General features: G+C 42.6%; 3 non-coding genes across 3 annotated transcripts; 2 read left to right on the plus strand and 1 right to left on the minus strand.

The window, feature by feature from the left end:
* Positions 1-11,090: 11,090 nt before the first annotated feature.
* On the minus strand, positions 11,091-11,165 carry Trnat-ugu (transfer RNA threonine (anticodon UGU)). The gene has a single exon. It is a non-coding gene; the product is annotated as a tRNA-Thr (tRNA).
* A 135-nt stretch (positions 11,166-11,300) lies between these two features.
* Trnat-ugu (transfer RNA threonine (anticodon UGU)) lies at positions 11,301-11,375 on the plus strand. Its single transcript has one exon. It is a non-coding gene; the product is annotated as a tRNA-Thr (tRNA).
* A 365-nt stretch (positions 11,376-11,740) lies between these two features.
* Trnat-ugu (transfer RNA threonine (anticodon UGU)) lies at positions 11,741-11,815 on the plus strand. Its single transcript has one exon. It is a non-coding gene; the product is annotated as a tRNA-Thr (tRNA).
* The last annotated feature ends 4,891 nt before the right edge of the window (positions 11,816-16,706 follow it).

Below are 16,706 nucleotides of genomic sequence, written 5' to 3' on the forward strand. Positions count from 1 at the left end.
GATTGCGCCAAAGAGTATTATTAAGCCGCCTACACAGTGCTTGTCGAGAGCTCGTAGTAGTCAGTGCCTGTCGAGGTCTCGTGGTAGTCTGTGCTGAGATGTTGTAGCAGAGAGTGTTTGTTGAGATGTGCTATTAGGCAGTGCTTGCTGAGATGTGATATTGGAGAGTTCTGGTTGAGATATAATGTAAGGATTAGAACGATTTTCATCAATATAAATGAGGTAATTAACTCCGTTTGTTTTAATTTCAGTATCCTAAATAATGCGTCATTACAGGTTCAGTCAACAAAGCATCTGGCGTGTGTTCTTGTATTAGAATGTAATTCTGCTTTCCTTACGCAATTATAGTATTTGTAATTTTCTTTTATCACGTCAGTATAAATGGTATTTGAAATTTCTTGTCTTGTTGAAGAAGAACCGTGCCAGATGTGTACGTTGAGTCACACTCCCACACACAGAACAATTACATTTGTGCTTGGGTTATGTAGGTTTTATAGTTGCTGGGGACTTAATTAATTAATTGTGTTAACGAAAAATTTCATTTCATTCTTGTTGTTGTTCTTTGCAGTCAGATAGCGTAATAATACTAGTCAGGGCCAACCGATTACGAGACACAGTGTAATCGGACATACAGCTACTAAAAACTAAAAAAGTATTTTCAATCATATTTAATTAAGCCCCCATGCACGTGGCGACCCTGCCAGGATCGTCCCTTGGAATTCTTCTGATTGTAAAAATAGTAGACAGTAGTATTGTTGTAGTAATTTCTAGTTTAGTAATTGTAGTCTATTTTGCATGTGTAGATTTGGTAATTGGCATTCTTCTAATGGTATTTTTTTTCAGAATTTGATTTGTTGTCTTGTATACGCGTTTGACAATTTAGTGCAATTATTTCAATTGTTCGATTAATCGTATTTGAGGGAAACATTTCATGTGAATGATATTGTTGATGATAAAGTGTCATTGTGTGTAATTTTCGTACAGTGACGAATTTTTTATGTTTTGTAAATGATTACGCGATCAATGAAAAAGGCAAAAATGATGGATAGTGAGAATGACGAAATTGTTAACATGGCGAACTCGCCAACACAGGAGAACAGTGTGATGAATAATGAAGTGGAAAACAATGTAATAAGTTGGGAAAATAGTCCGGAACCATTTCAAAATTTTTCTCAATCAGAAAATTCACAGAATACGAGATTAACGATAGAAGATTCTGAAATAGTATCGAACACAGATAGCTTTATGGCTATGCAGACGGAAGTTAGTTTTGCGGGAAATGTTCGGGGCGAAAAGAATTTTGAACCATTAAATATGGAGCAGTTGATGGGTGCAATATTAAATTTGGGATCTGAATTAAAAACAGTGGCAACACGTTTAGAAACAGAGATGGGAACAATTAAAACTGAGATGGGAACAATTAAAACTGAGATGGGAACAATTAAAACTGATATGGGAACAATAGAAACATGGTTAGGATCTGAATTAAAAACAGAGATAGGAACAATTAAAACAGAGATGGGAACTTTGGAAACACGGTTAGATTCACGAATTGGGACATGTTTCAAAAATATGAAAGATGAATTAAAGAAAGAAATCAGAGAAGAAGTACAACCGATTCTGAATTCTCACAATAATAGATTAATTGCAGTAGAGATTAGACAAAGGGTACAGGATAGAGAACAGGAAGAAAGAGATCGCGTGATAGTAGAGAAATTTTCAGAGTTAAATTTACAAGATGCAAAAGATAAGGAAGAAATATTTGAGAGAAGCGAGGAATCCGTACCGAATGACAGATTAAATAACCTAACACAACAGTATGAACAATTAACTACTAAATGTGTTAATACTGAAACCCGAGTCGCGACACTTACGGAAGTCGTAAATAAACAGAAAGAACAAATAGGTGATTTATCGGAAAGAGTTGAGGAGATTTCAGACAAATTGACAAATCTTAGTTTACATGGGGACAGAGATTCGGATGATACAGCTCCATTACCATTTGCAGAAACCGAAGAGTATCAGAATATAAATAAGCATGTTGAAAATCAGGGAAAATTTAATGAACGCGTGAAAAGGGAATTTGAGGCTTTAAAAAAGCAAGTCAAACAGATTGAGGGCGAAATCGTAGGAAAAGACGGCAAAAGAAATTTGGAATCACAGATAGCAGAGGGGTTTGAAGAAAATAATTTGTTTCATTTACGGGATGGAACAAGAGAGCGCCAGGCGCGCGAACTTTACAATAATCGACATTCGGACTGGGACAGACGCGGCAGGTCTTTGTCGCCACGAGGCGAAAACTTCGACTATAAACACTTTTTGACTGTTCGGAAATTTAAGATCTTCCGCAATTCTAAGAATGACATACATCCATGTGCATGGTTAGATCAATTTATGTACGCACTTCCACCAAATTTGCCACAAAGTCACAAACTGGAAATTATGTGCAGTTATTAAAGTCCTCAGGGGATTCACTACTCCAAGTGAATATGTGCCGTAGCGAGCATAGGGCCCCGAGCTGTAGTGGTGCTATTTCTCTTTTAGTTTTCTGTACCGCTGCCTACTCTTTTACTATTCTTTGCATCTGTCAAACCAACTCTTCGACTATCAATCTATCTAGAGAGTAAGTAAACAATAACCGGATATGACTGTTTCACCCAAAAGTGACTTTGGAATTTACCGTTTGGACTTACTATATTTTCTGCAGCATTCATTCGTAGTTTAAATGAAATTTTACCTGTTTATCTTCGTAACAATATTACTTCATATGTTGCCGATATTCTTACTGCTAAACATTCTTGGAGTGAGCACAACAAAATTTTGGGATTCATTGTTACGTATCTTTGCAAGACTTTGCATTACAGTAAACTTGGAAAAATCTGAATTTGGTCGTTCTCAGGTGAAATTTCTCGGTCACATTATTGCTACAGAAGGTATTCTTCCTGATCCAGAGAAACTAGATGCTATTCAGTTCGCAATGACATTCTTTTTAAACGAAAATCACTCGACAACTCTGTTTGGTTAGTTTGTATTCCTGATGAGTGGGTTAATAAGCTGATTTGGTATACGCATTTCAGTTATGCACACTTTGGTCCCAGAAAATGCTTTCATAAATTACGAGAAAATTGCTACATCAGTAATATGGAAAAACGTATTCGATCTGTTCTGGCCAAATGCAAATTATGTCAAAAGGCTAAGCCGCCAACAGTTTCTCACAGAGCACCGTTGTTTCCTATCATTCCAGCGAAATTAAAGGAGATGGCTGCAGTCGATTTGTTCGGTCCAGTGGTTCGTTCTACTAATGGTTTTGCGTACATTTTCGTAGCAGTGGAGTTGACGTCAAAATATGTGTGTTTTACACCTTTACGCAAAGCAACAACTCGTTCAGTATCTAACGCTTTTATCAAACATTTTCTTAAAGAAGTTGGTCATGTTGATAAGGTTATATCAGATAATGGATCACAGTTTCGCTCTAAAATTTGGCTTCGTACTCTACGGCGTCGTAAAATTAAAGCAATTTTCATTTCACTTTTTCACCCTCAATCTAACGCTTCAGAGAGATGGATGAAGGAAATCAATAAATTGTGTCGTCTTTATTGTCATCAGAATCACAGAACGTGGGATCAGTATCTTCATATTTTTCAAAACATTCTGAATGAACTCCCTAATGATTCAACTTGTTTACCGCCTATACAGATATTAAAAAACAAAGCACCGACAAATCGCATATCTGAAATCGTTCCTTTTCCACCTTCACGGAAACTGCGGCATTCTGAAGTTGTCAACCTGGCTCTACGAAATATTGCATCTGCGGCTGCTAGAAGAGAGAGATCAGCTAAACGTCCTGGTCGTTTAAAAATCTTGTCAGTTGGTCAGAAGGTGTTAATTAAGTCCCACCGTTTGTCTCACAAAGGAAAAGGCTTGTGTCGCAAATTTTTTCTGCTTTATAACGGTCCATGTAGAATTCGTAAAATTATACATCATAACACTGTTGAAGTAGAAACTCTTAAATCTCGATGCTCTAAAGGAATACATCATATATCTAACGTAAAAATTTTTGTAGAATGACATACTTTAGAGAAACTAACAGCTACATGTAAACACGCGGAGTGTACAAGGATACCGCGCTGTGTTTTGGCGGCGGCACATACTCAAAGCAACAGTCAAGTCTGCGCACCGCACAAGGCAGTCGTTGACCGCGAACAATTGCTTTCTACGTCTCGCGCCTACAGCTGATCGAGCGCTCAGTGCGAATGCACTGACAGCCGTAAACAAATTCACAGTTTAATTTCTCCGACTAAATTCAGTATAAAGCTATAATGACTCGATGAATTCTGTTATTAACATTCAGTATTTTTCAGGATACGGTTCTATAAAATATTTAAGAACTTCAGGTAAATTCTGTGTGTCTCCGACGTTAAGGGGACTTACTATCGAGAAATTTTCAGGAAGAATGTAATTTCCAAGAAGAAACTAATAAACTAAAAAGGTAACTATTAAATGAGTTTATTTTTAAGGTAACATACACTCCTGGAAATTGAAATAAGAACACCGTGAATTCATTGTCCCAGGAAGGGGAAACTTTATTGACACATTCCTGGGGTCAGATACATCACATGATCACACTGACAGAACCACAGGCACATAGACACAGGCAACAGAGCATGCACAATGTCGGCACTAGTACAGTGTATATCCACCTTTCGCAGCAATGCAGGCTGCTATTCTCTCATGGAGACTATCGTAGAGATGCTGGATGTAGTCCTGTGGAACGGCTTGCCATGCCATTTCCACCTGGCGCCTCAGTTGGATCAGCGTTCGTGCTGGACGTGCAGACCGCGTGAGACGACGCTTCATCCAGTCCCAAACATGCTCAATGGGGGACAGATCCGGAGATCTTGCTGGCCAGGGTAGTTGCCTTACACCTTCTAGAGCACGTTGGGTGGCACGGGATACATGCGGACGTGCATTGTCCTGTTGGAACAGCAAGTTCCCTTGCCGGTCTAGGAATGGTAGAACGATGGGTTCGATGACGGTTTGGATGTACCGTGCACTATTCAGTGTCCCCTCGACGATCACCAGTGGTGTACGGCCAGTGTAGGAGATCGCTCCCCACACCATGATGCCGGGTGTTGGCCCTGTGTGCCTCAGTCGTATGCAGTCCTGATTGTGGTGCTCACCTGCACGGCGCCAAACAAGCATACGACCATCATTGGCACCAAGGCAGAAGCGACTCTCATCGCTGAAGACGACACGTCTCCATTCGTCCCTCCATTCACGCCTGTCGCGACACCACTGGAGGCGGGCTGCCCGATGTTGGGGCGTGAGCGGAAGGTTCTAGTGGTTCTAGTGGTTGTTCGGCAATCGTGTAATCGAACATTAGCAGATCACTCTTCCTAATTCTGTGGACTAGGCTACATTTGTTTACGTTTAGAGTTAACACACAACCCGTGCATCACAAATCCATACTCGACACGAGTAGTCATAACTGCAGATGGTTAAAATTGAGCATTAATGATTGTGTGTGTTCCATATGAATCAACCTTCTCTTTCACCATGTCAGTGTTTCATGCTTCCAGTTAGGATGGTTGCGGCCAGACAAGTTACGTAACTGCTACACGCCATGATTACTTCATCGGCTCCTCGGTGTACGTGCATCACAAAACCTCAAATCAGAGACCAAGTGCAATCGAAATACTTCGAAAATTACTTCTCTGCTGCTACTGTCCGCCTCTGGAACAAGCTACCCCTGCGCTCTGTGCACAGTTCGACGCCCAGTTGCACTTAAGAAAAACCTGAAACCCTCCTGTACGTCAACCTCATAATATTTTCCTAAAAAATTATCACATTAGTCAGTCCTTCCATGAAAAAATTAAACCAAACGCTTCCATGTTCGACCAGTTTTGCTTCTTTCTCTTTGCGTCTCCCGTAACTTTCTATATGCTTCTCTTCAAGTTGTATTCTATCATGTTTGTGTTCCCTTCTTTCTCCAAACAGTTTCCTCACGTCCACTGCCGCTAGTGGCATCGGTTTAAATCTGTCTGGTTGTAGTCTTTGTTGTTCTACTTTTCTTTCTGTAATCTAAGCTACGTTTTTTTTTTCTACTCAAGCTACTACTGTTCTCCGCTATTCGTTTTATAGTTATTTCCAAGTGTTGTAGCCCATATTAAATGTAAGACATTTTTAGAGTTCCTTGCCTCAATCTGTAAAAACGGAACCGTCACAGGATCGCTTCATTGTCCGTCTTACCGTCTGTCTGTCCTACTGTTAAGAATCCTTTTTCTTTGGAACGGGTAGACGTACAAAGTTGAAATTTATGTCAGATGCAATCCCTTGGCGATGTAAAAAAAATCAAGTTTCTACGTCACTTCAGTCACTACAGCCACTTACGTCAGGTCTACATCTACATCTATACTCCGCGAGCCACCTTACGGTGTGTGGCGGAGGGTACTTATTGTACCACTATCTGATCCCCCCTTCCCTGTTCCATTCACGAATTGTGCGTGGGAAGAACGACTGCTTGTAAGTCTCCGTATTTGCTCTAATTTCTCGGATCTTTTCGTTGTGATCATTACGCGAGATATATGTGGGCGGTAGTAATATGTTGCCCATCTCTTCCCGGAATGTGCTCTCTCGTAATTTCGATAATAAACCTCTCCGTATTGCGTAACGCCTTTCTTGAAGTGTCCGCCACTGGAGCTTGTTCAGCATCTCCGTAACGCTCTCGCGCTGACTAAATGTCCCCATGACGAATCGCGCTGCTTTTCGCTGGATCATGTCTATCTCTTCTATTAATCCAACCTGGTAAGGGTCCCATACTGATGAGCAATACTCAAGAATCGGACGAACAAGCGTTTTGTAAGCTACTTCTTTCGTCGATGAGTCACATTTTCTTAGAATTCTTCCTATGAATCTCAACCTGGCGCCTGCTTTCCCCACTATTTGTTTTATGTGATCATTCCACTTCAGGTCGCTCCGGATAGTAACTCCTAAGTATTTTACGGTCGTTACCGCTTCCAATGATTTACCACCTATGGCATAATCGTACTGGAATGGATTTCTGCCCCTGTGTATGCGCATTATATTACATTTATCTACGTTTAGGGAAAGCTGTCAGCTGTCGCACCATGCATTAATCCTCTGCAGGTCCTCCTGGAGTACGTACGAGTCTTCTGATGTTGCTACTTTCTTGTAGACAACCGTGTCATCTGCAAATAGCCTCACGGAGCTACCGATGTTGTCAACTAAGTCATTTATGTATATTGTAAACAATAAAGGTCCTATCACGCTTCCCTGCGGTACTCCCGAAATTACCTCTACATCTGCAGATTTTGAACCGTTAAGAATGACATGTTGTGTTCTTTCTTCTAGGAAATCCTGAATCCAATCACAAACCTGGTCCGATATTCCGTAAGCTCGTATTTTTTTCACTAAACGTAAGTGCGGAACCGTATCAAATGCCTTCCTGAAGTCCAGGAATACGGCATCAATCTGCTCGCCAGTGTCTACGGCACTGTGAATTTCTTGGGCAAATAGGGCGAGCTGAGTTTCACATGATCTCTGTTTGCGGAATCCATGTTGGTTATGATGAAGGAGATTTGTATTATCTAAGAACGTCATAATACGAGAACACAAAACATGTTCCATTATTCTACAACAGATTGACGTAAGCGAAATAGGCCTATAATTATTCGCATCTGATTTATGACCCTTCTTGAAAATGGGAACGACCTGCGCTTTCTTCCAGTCGCTAGGTACTTTACGTTCTTCCAGCGATCTACGATAAATTGCTGATAGAAAGGGGGCAAGTTCTTTAGCATAATCACTGTAGAATCTTAAGGGTATCTCGTCTGGTCCGGATGCTTTTCCGCTACTAAGTGATAGCAGTTGTTTTTCAATTCCGATATCGTTTATTTCAATATTTTCCATTTTGGCGTCCGTGCGACGGCTGAAGTCAGGGACCGTGTTACGATTTTCCGCAGTGAAACAGTTTCGGAACACTGAATTCAGTATTTCTGCCTTTCTTCGGTCGTCCTCTGTTTCGGTGCCATCGTGGTCAACGAGTGACTGAATAGGGGATTTAGATCCGCTTACCGATTTTACATATGACCAAAACTTTTTAGGGTTCTTGTTTAGATTGTTTGCCAATGTTTTATGTTCGAATTCGTTGAATGCTTCTCTCATTGCTCTCTTTACGCTCTTTTTCGCTTCGTTCAGCTTTTCCTTATCAGCTATGATTCGACTACTCTTAAACCTATGATGAAGCTTTCTTTGTTTCCGTAGTACCTTTCGTACATGATTGTTATACCACGGTGGATCTTTCCCCTCGCTTTGGACCTTAGTCGGTACGAACTTATCTAAGGCGTACTGGACGATGTTTCTGAATTTTTTCCATTTTTGTTCCTCAGAAATGAACGTTTGATGGTGGTCACTCAGATATTCTGCGATTTGTGCCCTATCACTCTTGTTAAGCAAATATATTTTCCTTCCTTTCTTGGCAATTCTTATTACACTTGTAGTCATTGATGCAACCACTGACTTATGATCACTGATACCCTCTTCTACATTCCGGTCTATTTGTTGCTATGAGGTCTAAAACGTTAGCTTCACGAGTTGGTTCTCTAACTATCTGCTCGAAGTAATTCTCGGACAAGGCAGTCAGGATAATGTCACAAGAGTCTCTGTCCCTGGCTCCAGTTCTGATTGTGTGACTATCCCATTCTATACCTGGTAGATTGAAGTCTCCCCCTATTACAATAGTATGATCACGAAACTTCTTCACGACGTTCTGCAGGTTCTCTCTGAGGCGCTCAACTACTACGGTTGCTGATGCAGGTGGTCTATAGAAGCATCCGACTATCATATCTGACCCACCTTTGATACTTAACTTAACCCAGATTATTTCACATTCGCATTCGCTAATAACTTCACTGGATATTATTGAATTCTTTACTGCTATAAATACTCCTCCACCATTGGCGTTTATCCTATCCTTGCGGTATATATTCCATTCTGTGTCTAGGATTTCGTTACTGTTCACTTCCGGTTTTAACCAACTTTCCGTTCCTAATACTATATGCGCACTATTTCCTTCAATAAGAGATACTAATTCAGGAACCTTGCCCTGGATACTCCTGCAGTTTACCAATATTACGTTAACTTTTCCTGTTTTTGGTCTCTGAGGACGGACGTTCTTTATCAACGATGATAATGTCCTCTCTGGTAAGCCGTCAGGTATTTTATCGTTTCGCCCAAGGGGGGGTCCCTCTAACCTAAAAAACCCCCGTGTGCACGCCACACGTACTCTGCTACCCTAGTAGCTGCTTCCGGTGTGTAGTGCACGCCTGACCTGTCTAGGGGGACCCTACAGTCAGGTACTTTGATACTCGCAAACTCACTCATCAAAATTGTTAAGGCTTTCGTGGCCACTTGTTAACAAACTGCCTATTGGCTTCTGTCTCGGGTTCTTCGGCCGACGTTCATCTAATGTTTTTACTGAGGAGAACCGCACCGGAAATGATCGCGGATAAGTCCTCGGACGTTGGCGCGCCAGGTACACACAGTCTGCGGCCTCGAGCTCGGCTCCACCACCGGCAATGTTGGGTGAAGCTTTGACAATGCCAGCCACTCGTGCTGGCGAAACGTCAGTAAAAACATTAGATGAACGTCGGCCGAAGAACACGAGACAGAAGTCAATAGGCAGTTTGTCACTCATCAAAACCTATAGGGTGTTTCCCGTTGACCTAGAATCACGGAATTTGGCAGGAATCAAGGTTTCACAGTACAAGTACAGAAAAAATCTGAAAATTGATCATTTGTAAGTACATAACACTAAGAAATATATTTTGTAATTTTTTATCCGTCTGTCTGTCCGACTATTAAGAATTCTTCTTCTCGGCAAAGGGTCGACGTGTGAAGTTCCAATTTATGTCACTTACTAAGGTCTGTGGTCCCTTGACGGTGAAAAGATTGTAAGCTGCTAAGTAAATTCAATCAAACGATGCGGCTTTATGTCACATAAACTCACTCATCAAAACCTACTAGGTGCTTCCTGCTGACCTGGTATCACGAAATTTGGCAAGAAGCAAAATTTCATAGCACAAGCAAAATGAAAAATCTGTAACTTGTTAAATTGTACACGTATCATATAAAAGACAACTACTGCCATTTGAACATACATTGCATTCATCATCCGTCAAAAGCGTAACAGACGAACTTCACTGCATGGAAAAGTAAAATGTAAGTCGTAGTCACCTTTTAATTAAATCTCCTCTCTATAGATATAACCGAAGTCCCCTGCTCGCTTCTTATTGTATGTCCAGGCCAGTCTGGGGGACAATATCTTGGCACAACTGATATCGATAACAGACAAAAATCGTTGAGATTCTCGATTACGAGCCTGGATGAACTATACAGGGTGGTCCATTGATAGCGGCCGGGCCAAATATCTCACGAAATAAGCATCAAACGAAAAAACTACAAAGAACGAAACTCGTCTAGCTTGAAGGGTGAAACTAGATGGCGCTATGGTTGGCCCGCTAGGTGGCGCTGCCACAGGTCAAACGGATATCAACTGTTTTTTTTTTTAAATAGGAACCCCCATTTTTATTACATATTCGTGAAGTACGTAAAGAAATATGAAGGTTTTAGTAGACCCTTTTTTTCGCTTTGTGATAGATGGCGCTGTAATAGTCACAAACGTATAAGTACGTCGTATCACGTAACATTCCGCCAGTCGGACGGTATTTGCTTCGTGCTACATTACCCGTGTTAAAATGGACCGTTTACCAATTGCGGAAAAGGTCGATATCGTGTTGATGTATGGCTATTGTGATCAAAATGCCCAATAGGAGTGTGCTAAGTATGCTGCTCGGTATCCTGGACGACATCATCCAAGTGTCCGGACCGTTCGCCGGATAGTTACATTATCTAAGGAAACAGGAAGTATATATGACGGTAGTATCTGTTCCCGAAAGAACAGTTACCGTGGATGACCATGCAGCTTTGCTAGAAATGAAATGATAATTAAATGGACACCCTAGCTGCAAACAGGCGTTGATGTACTTCATTGGGGACATGTTGAAAATGTGTGCCCCGACCGGGACTCGAACCCGGGATCTCCTGCTTACATGGCAGACGCTCTATCCATCTGAGCCACCGTGGGCACGGAGGATAGCGCGTCTGCAGGGACTTATCCCTTGCACGCTCCCCGTGAGATCCACATTCCCAAAATGTCCACACCACTACATTCGTAGTGCCCCTAATAGGGGATAAGTCCCTGCAGACGCGCTATCCTCCGTGCCCACGGTGGCTCAGATGGATAGAGCGTCTGCCATGTAAGCAGGAGACCCCGGGTTCGAGTCCCGGTCGGGGCACACATTTTCAACATGTCCCCAATGAAGTACATCAACGCCTGTTTGCAGCTAGGGTGTCCATTTAATTATCATTTCATTTCTAGCAAAGCTACATGGTCATCCACGGTAACTGTTCTTTCGGGAACAGATACTACCGTCATATATAGTTAAAATATGGCTTCCCGGCCACTGACCTTCTTGCGCGAACGCACACGCCATGCCTGAACTCGTACGGGACTTGGTAGATTAATCTGCCACGAGTAATGAGTATGATGGGCAAACATCTATTAGGCGCACTACGAATGTAGTGGTGTGGACATTTTGGGAATGTGGATCTCACGGGGAGCGTGCAAGGGATAAGTCCCTGCAGATGCGCTATTCTCCGTGCCCACGGTGGCTCAGATGGATAGAGCGTCTGCCATGTAAGCAGGAGATCCCGGGTTCGAGTCCCGGTCAGGGCACACATTTTCAACAGGTCCCCAATGAAGTACATCAACGCCTGTTTGCAGCTAGGGTGTCCATTTAATTATCATTTCGAAACAGGAAGTGTTCGGCCACATGTGAAACGTCAACCACGACCTCCAAAAAACGATGATGCCCAAGTAGGCGTTTTAGCTGCTGTCGCGGCTAATCCGCACATCAGTAGCAGACAAATTGCGCGAGAATCGGGAATCTCAAAAACGTCGGTGTTGAGAATGCTACATCAACATCGATTGCACCCGTACCATATTTCTGTGCGCCGGGAATTGCACGGCGACGACTGTGAACATCGTGTACAGTTCTGCACTGGGCACAAGAGAGATTACGGGACGATGACAGATATTTTGCACGCGTTCTATTTAGCGACGAAGCGTCATTACCTACAGCGGTAACGTAAACCGGCATAATATGCACTATTGGGCAACGGTAAATCCACGATGGCTGTGACACGTGGAACATCAGCGACCTTGGCGGGTTACTGTATGGTTCGGCATTATGGGAGGAAGTATAATTGGTCCCCATTTTATCGATGGCAATCTAAATAGTGCCATGTATGCTGATTTCCTACGGAATGTTCTACCGATGTTACTACAAGATGTTTCACTGCATGACAAAATGGAGATGTACTTCCCACATGATGGATGTCCGGCACATAGCTCGCATGTGGTTGGGGAAGCGGTATTGAATAGCATATTTCATGACAGGTGGATTGGTCGTGGAAGCACCATACCAAGGCCCGCACGTTCACCGGATCTGACGTCCCCGGATTTCTTTCTGTGGGGAAAGTTGAAGGATATTTGGTGTCCTGATCCACCGACAACGGCTGACAACATTCGTCAGCGCACTGTCAATGCATGTGCGAACATTACGGAAGGCGAACTACTCGCTGTTGAGAGGAATGTCGCTACACGTATTGCCAAATGCATTGAGGTTGACGGACATCATTTTGAGCATTTATTGCATTAATGTGGTGGTTACAGGTAATCACGCTATAACGCATGCGTTCTCAGAAATGATAAGTTCACAAAGGTACATGTATCACATTGGAACAACCGAATTGTTCAAACGTACCTACGTTCTGCATTTTAATTTAAAAAACCTACCTGTTACCAACTGTTCGTCTAAAATTGTGAGCCATACGTTTGTGACTATTACAGCGCCATCTATCACAAAGCTAAAAAAGTGGTCCAACGAAAACATTCATATTTCTTTAGATATTACACGAATATGTAATAAAAATGGGGGTTCCTATTTTAAAAAACGCAGGTGATATCCGTTTGACCTATGGCAGCACCATCTAGCGGGGCAACCATAGCGCCATCTGGTTTCACCCTTCTAGCTAAACAAGTTTCGTTCTTTGTAGTTTTTTCGTTTGACGCTGATTTCGTGAGATATATAGCCCGGTGACGATCAATGGACCACCCTGTATACACAGAACCTATATGTACAGAACCCTCAGTGTGCTAGTCCTGCTCGCACTTAGCCAATTTTTTCTCCTGTATCTACTACTTTTTTCTGCTATTTGTGTTATAGTTTTTTCTATTTTTAGCATCTCACATTACGTGTACGTAACTTTATAACCTGTGTGTCGTTATGAACATAATGTAAAATATGCAGAAGGCCTGGTTAGATGTAAGAGAGGACGTGATGTAGCTCATCTTGTCAGGATAAATAACTAAAGTACACCCCACACGGTTTGTAAACCGTTCACTAAGCGCTGAAACACTTCAGGCAGTAAATCCAATTCAGAGAGAAAGCGGCTGCATGTCGGTGCAGATCAGTGACGCCAACTGCATAGGCTATCTGATGTCACAGGCACGATCCGGCAGCTACGGGTCAATTGCGAAGCCACGACAGAGCATGCTGTCGAGAGCAGAGAGTTTACGGGCACTGAAAGGCGTTATCTCGCCGACTGCACCGCCAATGATGAATGTCGGGGAAAGTTACATGCCACAAGAGCATCCATGCGCCAGACTGATTTATACGGTAATTCGACATGCTGTGTTTGCATGGTGAAGCTCAATTAAGTTGCCGTGTCGATACAAATGATTACTTCTAAACTGAGCAGTGGCAGCAATCGGGCGTCATTAAAGCTTGATCAGTAGTTGTTAGTTAGCAATGAGGGAGCAAGTCTGACGGAGGTCTGTGGTACTCTCCCAGCGATAATTTTGATTTGAAATCGGTGATGGGTTTGCAGGTACACATGGCAAGGCAGTGTTCACGTGGACTGTGAACGCATAACGCATTGACTGTGTGACGTCATAACGTGTAACATTCGCGCCGCCTGCTGTTACTGAGAGTGAACAGGAGATTAAGGGTGGAAGATTTTTGGATGTACAGTGGACATGGACCAATATGATGCAAAATCACATTGTATGTCACAGGCTGAATCTGAAAAACGCCATGTACGATTACGCCGTCCAGAAGATGATGTGTAAATAGTTCAAATGGCTCTGAGCACTATGGGACTTAACTTCTGAGGTAAACAGTCCTCTAGAACTTAGAACTACTTAAACCTAACTAACCTAAGGACATCACGCACATCCATGCCCGAGGCAGGATTCCAACCTGCGACCGTAGCGGTCTCGCGGTTCCAGACTTAAGCGGCTAGAACCGCTCGGTCACACCGGCCGGCGATTATGTGCATTTTTTTATTCTTTTATTTTATTTTTTAAAAACTTCTATGTTACGTACTTCACAACGCAGGCTAAATCGAACAAACACCAAGTTGAATTACATTGTTCTGAAGCGCAACGGTGATTTATGGCGGTTTTTGCATTGTACGTCACGTAGTTTACAAACATACTGTTTGATAGTATGCTTTTCGTGTTATTTACTGTAATACGATATCGACAAACATCATGTCGGAGATATTAGTTCGTAGGAGTCCACAGCCTGTGTCAATTTGAATAAAATCATATTGTGTATGGGACTGAACCATTATGCGAGTGTGATTCAGCTGCTCCTACAGATGTCGTGTTATGGAATAGCTGGCCCTCAAAACCCACGAGCGAGTTCTTCATATTCTCTCGCACGCTACGTGCAAACTGTTAATCCCGCGGAAAAAATGAACAGGACATTTTTGTAGGAAATGTAATTTAATTAAACTTTGTACTGGAATACGTTTCCGACAGAGACCTCAGTTTTCGAGTTATGCAAGAAAAACGTACAAAAGTTACTTTCAAACGCACCTGCACCAGCACACTCATCCCTCACCGGTCAGGATCTCTAGTATGTTGTTCGTAGCTCTCCCTCCTGCCACTGTACAAAAGTTTCCGACTACACGAACTGTTACCGATATTTGACCTTCTTTGGTCTCTATTGACTGGGCTATTCGCCACCAGCATAGTCGGCTATTTCGTTAACATCATTAATTTACACGTGTCCGTGAGGATAATGAAAGACAAACGACTTTTGTAAATGTTACGCTAAAACTATTTACTTTGACAATTCGATCCAAACATAGTAGTTTCGTAGTCGGAAGGCCTGACGACTACAACAATGTCATTGTTTATTTTATGGTGTTAAAATTCTCATAATTGTAATGGAGAAGTTTCACAAACATTAGTTTTACATTTTGTAACTAATCCACTTAAAATTATGACAACAGCGTCAGTCAACGAAGACAAAAAACGGTCAAATGTGGGGAATAATTCTCGCAGTCGCAAATTTTTGTACAGTCGTAGCAGGAGTGTAATGAAAACCATACTAAACATCCTGACCAGTGGTGCTTGTGGGTGGGAGTCGAGATGCGTTTGTAGATCATTTTTTTACGTTTTTCTTAAATGACCCGAAAACTACGGTCTCTAACGAAAGCGTAGCCCAGAACAGAATTTGACTATGTACACTTTCTTACAAGAATCTGCTGTTCGTTTTTTCTGTGGGACTAACAGTCTGCTTGCAGCGAGCGAGAGAATATAAAAATCTCGAGTATTTTTGAAGGCCAGATTAGAATTGCAGGTTGCATAAAACGACATCGGTATGGGCCGTTGAATCATCCGATATACTGTCATACCGTCAGATAGCTACCGATGTCACATTCTGGGATGCCGTTGGACAATTCGAAGAGTATGGTATTCTGGCAGGTGATTGGTAGGCAATAGAGAATCAGCAGCTTGTGGCCAGTGGTAATTTTTCCCTGCAGGATGACCTTTGAAACAACTCGGAAGTTGTCTTGTGGCTGCTCGTTCATACTACCGTTGAACCCAAGTCATGTGGGGCTGCTGGCTGGCGGACAACACACGAGGCACGATGCACTGGGATCCCTGGCAACCAGGCCGTAGGTAACTTGTAGTCATCCTCCCTGCTCATGTTGCTAGAGCGTTTTAATTTTTTCGATAGCATCTCTTATTTTTCGCTGCTGCATCCACGGCTGCCGAGCAAGCACACCAGCACAAAATTAATATATCGGTCACAGTCTTTATGGTGTTCAGTTACAGCTGATTTGTTGTGTTGCTCCAGTCGCACGTAGCGTTCATTGTCGTATACTTGAGGGCTAAACGGTGTCTGTTTCACCAACGTAAACTCCAAATGCTGACAGCCCGAGTTCATTATATTAGTGACGCTAATAACCACAACGTGAACTGAGCTCCGGACAGTATTCTGTGCGAGTGTAAATAGCAACGAGGTATGAGGTGCACTGAAGACGAAAAAGAAAAACGAACAGGAGAGACTCTTCCTGTCGCTCGCTAACCTTATGTGAGAGGCATCAGCGACCCTGTAGTCAAGGTGCTGCGCAGAGGAGGAATTAAACAAGTATTTCAGAGCGACCGTATCCGAGATCTGTTGAGGCCTTTTGTACACGGCGGACATGCCGCCACCGTCATCTCTCGTCCACCTTCTCCAGTTTGCCGATGACACCGCCTTCCTTGC

This window comes from Schistocerca serialis, chromosome 1 (genome assembly GCF_023864345.2).
Source record: "Schistocerca serialis cubense isolate TAMUIC-IGC-003099 chromosome 1, iqSchSeri2.2, whole genome shotgun sequence".
Taxonomy (NCBI): Eukaryota; Metazoa; Arthropoda; class Insecta; order Orthoptera; family Acrididae; genus Schistocerca; species Schistocerca serialis.